Raw genomic sequence first — 6,923 nt, forward strand, 5'->3', positions numbered from 1 at the left:
TACAACAAAAACAACAACACAATAACATTATGTACTAGCAAATGTATAATAAATAATACGAATAAGTTTCAACTTGGCTGGCAAACTGCGGAAGATGGCTATCGTTGAAGGATAGCGCGGCCGGCAGCTACATAGCCAACGGTTAATTTTGCTACATACTGCCCTCTATTATTTTACATATCTACATATTTTTTTCTTTTAATTATTGTTGTTGATAATGGTTTCGACAGCTTGGCCAGAAAGGGGGGAGAACGACAGTGCGCTGCAGCGTAAGGCCATAATTAATTCTAACATGAAAAAATTACACGAAAACTTCAATTTAAATAATTAAAATAGAAGAGCGCTGAGAAAACAAAAAGAAGGAGGCAAAAGGCAGAAAAGGCGTTGCGCGCTGCGCGGCTGAAGGCGAAAGAGCGGGCGCTTAAAGAGTTATGACTGCCGATGAACTGCGTCTGGCGGCCGCAATGTAAAACAAAGGAAGTGAAAATAACTTGCGCAAGGAAAAAAATTATTCCAAATATATAATTTCATAAATAAATTGTGAACGAAATCTTTGCTGTGCCGCGCTCGTAAACACGCAAGCCAAATAGAATGTTTGCTTGCTAGCGCGCTTCCTCTGCCTGCCTGCACTGAATTTCAACTATGCCAATAGCAGCTAAAATAGGCCGCTCACACTGTCATTGTCAATCATCCTTCAGGGCAAACGCGCACATATTACACTCACATACATAAAGTGCATACATACATATGTACATATATCGAAAAATAAATTTTCGTTTAGTAGAAATTTAATTAATCAGTAATAAGCCTAATCATTGGTCGAGCCGCTATGGCAATTGGCAAATGACGATTAGGCACTCGCGTTCGCGGTTTGCCGCTCGCGTTTATAACGCGCTTGCACGCTAAAACCAAACAAAACAAAAAAAAACACTTTCATGTATCGCGCATCGCATGTTGGAAGGGGCTGGAAGGGCGCGCATTCTACAAAACAACTCACTGCAAGAGTCAAGGGAAGTGCGCTTTGTCAGCGTCAGCGGGCGCTCACAACAAGCTAACGGATTGGTAAATGCGCGCCGCGGCTGGAATGAGCGAGATGCCGCTAGTAGTCGCGCGGCTTTGGACGGTAAGCGAAATGAGCGCAAATAGTTGTCGGCGCGTTGGACACGCCTTCTACAATTACTCACCAAACCGGCTTGTGAGCATCGCATCAAGACAGGTAACAAACAACTTTCAAAAATCGAATGGTTGAGTGAGTGGCGCGCGGTTGTAGGCGCGCTCAAGCTTGAGTGTTTTTTTTGTTGTAATTTTTGAACATTGTGCGAGGGAACGTGCATTTTTATGCTTCAAAATTGATATACGTACATTTTTGGATTGTATTTATGAGTGATTCGAGGATTTTTTCACCATCGAGTTACTTTGTCTTTGTACATTTTATTTTGAGTTTTTTATTGAGTGTTTTATGCTTTTTTATCATTACCTATTTTCTTTCATAGCGCATGTCGTCATTTTGTTTTGCAACGGAAAATGATAATTAAGCTGCGTTTGTGAGCAACCAAAGCAATTAGTTGGCCGCAAAGCGCTGCACTAGTAAATGGCTGATTGTTGTTTTACTGCAGTTATATGTATGTATGTATGGATGTACAGCACGGATGCAATCGATATCTACATCAATTACATTTTTCCCTTTGTGTGAATTTGAATGAAATTCTTTGCAATTTTCTTATAGAAGAGAAATCTGATTAACTCACTCACATTTTCACCGATTTTTATTTCAAAGGGATAATTGTAAATAAGACAGCCACTTGCAGGCGCACGTTCTAGGGGACAGATGTTTCCCAGGTCTTCTTCTTCATTGGCGCTAGAGCCGCTCAAACGATTTGGCTAAGTTCATGTCACGCCAGCCGCGTCTTCTCGTTAGGTTAGGTTATACAGATATTTCTGAAAAGAGTTCACACGGACGCCACAGTGACCCATTATGATGCCCATAGAGTTTCCCCACGCCTATCCCTGCATGTCATTAAACCATCCTGACTCCTAGTAGACCTTCCAATGCAGTTTTCCCCATGCCAGCTAGGCTCTCGAAGAAGTGGTCCCGCAAAAATTTCAGGCGTTTCCTTTGCAGTGCAGAGCACTCGCAAAGGAAGTATTGGATGGATCCTATCTCATTTTCATCCCTGCAGCTTCTGCAATAATCGTTATACGGGGCTTCTGTTGGCGGCCACCCTGGTCACTTTTCAACTTCTGAAGACAGGAATCGCAGGGGAAGTTTTATGATCTGCATCGCTTCACATAATTCTATCTCAGATCCTTTTCTAGCACAATCGTCCGCTTCCTAATTTCTCGGTATGCCACTATGTCTCGGGACCAAGTAAAAATCGAGTATGCGTTATTGAAAAACTTGTAGGGATCTTCGGCATTCCGTGACGCATATCGAATGAGTTGTTCGCAGCCTGTTAGACGCCCGGAGTCGTAGAGCGCTGGAATATCCAGGGGAGTGTCCATAGCTCCGCCTGGGGCGTTGAGTAAATTGTTGCCCTTGTGTATAGGCATGCTTGTAGTTGCTCCTTGGCAGGTTTAGTAGATGGGATTTTGTATCGACCGCCTCCCACCATACCAGCGCGCCATAGGTGAAATAAGGTCTAACTACCGCCGTTTCAAGCCAGTTCAGTCTCTCCAAATCGCAGTTTTGCGGGAGTAAAGCGCATTAAGGGCCTTTCCACTCCGCTCTTCAATGTTCCTTTTCCAGTTTTGAGTCAGCTGTTGCTAAATAATAATATCAACTGAAGCCCAAGTCTTTCTCCTCTTGAACTTTCCAGTACTGTAGATACCTTTCTCTAATACGGCCGCCGTTTACCGCATTTGAATACTTTCGGAACAGAAAAACTTCTTTCCATTCATACGATATGGTACAGTCATTGTATTTTGATTCGGTGCACTTTGTCTATGTGATTGTAAAGATCACTCAGCTCTTCGTTCCATCGTCTGTTGGAGACACTCCAAGAGCTGCCACATTAGGTAAAGCACTCGCCTACGCTTTTCCTTATATGGGTTAGTATTGCTCTGGTCGGAGAGATGTTGGGTTTGTCTCTGCCATATTAGTTTGGCAGAAACACCAAACTCATAAATAAAGCTGTCATGACTATATTCGATTATTAATTAGACTCTAAGAGCCAAGAGACTGCTTTAAGAGCCAAAAATCTGCCCATCCCTGAATTAGAGGAAGAAGACAGTCACAAACTTCTAAACTTGATTCACGCTTGGTTAATAAACCTTCGCTGAGTGCAGATGCGATTTTAGGTATAGTGCTCCCAGAAAGCAGAGAATGCTTCACTAAGAAACAAAAAAAAAACAGAAGAAGAACTGCTCGGCCAGTGTTGCCGTTGAGAAGTTTCAGAAAGTCCCAAAAAAGGTGTCATTGATGAAAAAAAGGGTCGCCAAGTTATTTTTGCTTTTTTTACTAGTTAAAGAATAAATCTGTTGATTTTAAAAAGAAAAAAGCGGGACCCGCTTTGCCCAAAACAGGGTTGCAAACATACACATAAATCTAGTTGCTGCATGGAGAAGAGTTGAATTGAGTTTTAAATTATGGATTTTTTCGTACTTACAGGAGGAAAAATTTTTTAGTAGCGTGGTTCTGTTAACATTTCCTAAAAAATCTCTGAAGAGGGACAAAAGTCGCACACAATTTTAGAAAAGGGTCAAAAAAATCAAAATTTTCAAAAATTCGGGTCAAAGGGTATTGCCGCTTAAAAAGGGTCAAATTGTCCGTTTAGCCGCACAACGGCAACACTGTGCTCAGCCTCTCTCGAGAGAGCATTTCGAAGGTCATGGCCAGGGATGCCAAATCATTTTATCTTTCCCCCCGTTGGCCACCGCGAAATTCCCCGCACTGGCATGATTCCATTAAAAAAACTCGAATTTTTTAAGTCAATTTTCACTCATTTTTTATAAAAAACGATCTTATTGTATCACATACGCCATACATGTAAGTTAAAGTTTAAAACTTTGGGCAAATCTCACAAAAATCCAACAAATTAAAAAAAAATTCATCAAAATTTTCAACTTATTACTCGCAGTTTTTAGAGTAATTTAATTTTAGTATAGTAATGTTTGAAGGACTAAAAATTAACGTTGATTTTTGATACTTTTTTTGGGGCCTTTCGCACTTTCTCCACTCGGCTCATTTGATTATATACAGATTAGTGATTAGAGATATGAATGTATGTATATATTATTATTATTTAAAGTTACCTAATAAAAATATCATAATTGCATATATCAATAAATGTATCTATAAATAATTGCACTATTCAATATGTATATATAAATGACTATAAGTAAAATAAAAAAAATAAAAAATTAACTGGAGCAAAAAGTTCATTTAAAAGGTGGTTCGATCAATTAAATGACCTACTGAATTAAACTAACTAGTTGGTGACTTCTCAAACGTTCTGACTAGGCGAACTAAATTCGCTTTGATTGCTAACATCAATTTTTCTATAAGTGTTGCTAATGCGAAATTGGCAGAGTTGTGACTAAAAAAATGAAATTTTACAAAAAGTGTTCCGCAATCTAGCTAAGCTGTTTAATGATTTAAAATTAAATAGTCGAAATTCCCCGCAAAAGGTAGCCATTCCTCGATTCCCCGAACGGAGACAAATTCCCCGCGAATCGGGGACTGTGCTCCAATCGGGTAGATTTACTCCGATTTCTTTTTTAAATTTAAAATCTACTCTGTTCTCCGCTTTTTTTTTCTTTTTTCCATTCATATTCAGTCTTATCACGAGTTTCATTTTCTCCGAACCGGTTCACTTTTCACTTTTGGTTCCCATGTATTTACTATGTGCGGAATAAAAATTTTCGGGTGAAACTTTTTTTCGGACGAAGCTTAGGATAAGACAGATTAAGAATATATTACAAAATAATATGGTAACTTCTTAAATTTTTGCTCAATAACTTCTGTGGCAACCACCAACGTTTAACATCCCTTGCGTAGTCACTTTTTATTTCCCAAATCAGGGGTTTAATTAAGGACTAGAAAAATGCTTTGGAAAGGTGTATGTTTAGCAGTTTGGCAGACGTTAGCTATTTTACCGCACAGTAGTGCTGCTGCCGAAAGAAAAATTTCAGAGATGAATGTTATTGTGGTTGTTTACGCTTGCCTGGTTATTTGGTTATGTGGTTATATTTTTTATTCAGTTTACAACAATAAAATACACTACAGAATAATTATTTTTAACCAGATATCCTGATAAACCGGCAAGTGTAAACAACCACATTAAAAATAAATATACGAACAGGCTTAATGTTTGCAAGAACTCTTATTAACAAAAGTCCAGAAGTTTATGCGCCGTCTGATAATTTGCTTATTATACCTTTCATGAGCATGAAATGGTATTATAACTTTGGTCCGATGTTTGTAAGTACCAGAATAAAAAGAGATAGACCCATTAAAATGTATACTTATATGATCAGAACGTCGAGCTGAGTCGATTTAGCCATGTCCGTCTGTCCGTCTGTTTGTATGCAATCTAGTCTCTCAGTTTTCGAGATATCCGGATAAAATTTGGTAGGTGGGTGTATTTTTATAATGTATTAATCATTTGTCGGAACCGGAAGAATCGGACCACTATAACATATAGCTCCCATACAACCGATTGTTCAGATATGAGATTTTTCGTTATAACTTCTGCATTTATGCAGCTAGGAACATGAAATTTTGCAGTACTTGCACCCATTATCAAAAGAATACTTACAGTGAAAATTACAAAGATCGGGTAACTATAACCTATAGCTCCCATACAACTGATTGTTCAGACATAAAATTTTTCGTATAACTCCTCCATTTATATAGCTAGGAACATGAAATTCCGCACTATTTTCAATAATTACCAACAGAAAACTTACAGTGAAAATTAAAAGATGGGGTAACTATAACCTATAGCTCCCATACAACTGATTGTTCAGATATGAGATTTTTCGTTATAACTCCTCCATTTATGTAGCTAGGACCATGAGTTTGAGCGCTGTTTTCACTCATTATCAACAGAAGACTTACAGTGAAAATAACGAAGATCGGGTCACTATAACCTGCAGCCCCCATACAACTGATTGTTCAGATATGAGGTCTTTTATCAAAACTCCTCCATTTATGCGGCTAGGAACATGAAATTTCGCACCATTTTCACTCATCATTAACATAATACTTACAGTGAAAATAACAAGGATCGGGTGACTATAACATATATCTTCCACACATCTGATTGTTCAGATATGGTATTTTACTGTAAAACTCCTTTATTTGAACAGCTAAATCCGATAAATTTCGTAAGATATTTTATAAATAATAATACAAAGTCTACTGAGAAAATCGTCAACATCTATGCTGTATAAGCTTTATCTCCTATACCACTGATTGTTCAGATACCAGTTTTTGCGATATATCTCCTTTATGTAGGAAACTAATCTCATAAAATTGTGTTACCGGTTTAAATACCGATCACATAGCAGTGAAAATCACTTAGATTGGTGCTATATAAGGTATATCTTCCATACCTCTGATTGTTTAGATGCGATTTTTTATATAAGTATGTAACTCCTCTATCGATGTATGCAGATGTATTCAAAAGCAGTAATCCGTCAAAGCAAAATTTGCAGATGTTCATGAAAGCTATGAAGCCTTCGGCAAAGCCGAAGACAGCGCTGCTCTTACTTGTTTTTTGTTTAACACTTATGTTGTTCATCTGGTTAAAAATTATTATTCTGTAGTGTATTATTTTACTGTTGTAAGCTGAATAAAAAATATAATCTGATAACCCGATAACACGATGAACAGGCAAGTGTGAACAACATCATTATAAATTTTTCTGATGGAACGTTTGTTTTACATACTATTTAGAGATTACTCTCAGTCGGGTACAATT

At 38.0% G+C, this 6,923-nt stretch overlaps 1 protein-coding gene across 1 annotated transcript in view; it reads left to right on the top strand.

The window, feature by feature from the left end:
- LOC118738961 (paired box protein Pax-6-like) overlaps nucleotides 1-6,923 on the top strand; it is a 72,434-nt gene that overhangs the window by 28,428 nt on the left and 37,083 nt on the right. The gene's annotated exons all lie outside the window — the stretch shown is intronic.

This window comes from Rhagoletis pomonella, unplaced genomic scaffold, assembly GCF_013731165.1.
Source record: "Rhagoletis pomonella isolate Grant_MI unplaced genomic scaffold, Rhpom_1.0 Rhpom_scaffold_00005, whole genome shotgun sequence".
In the NCBI taxonomy this organism is placed as follows: Eukaryota; Metazoa; Arthropoda; class Insecta; order Diptera; family Tephritidae; genus Rhagoletis; species Rhagoletis pomonella.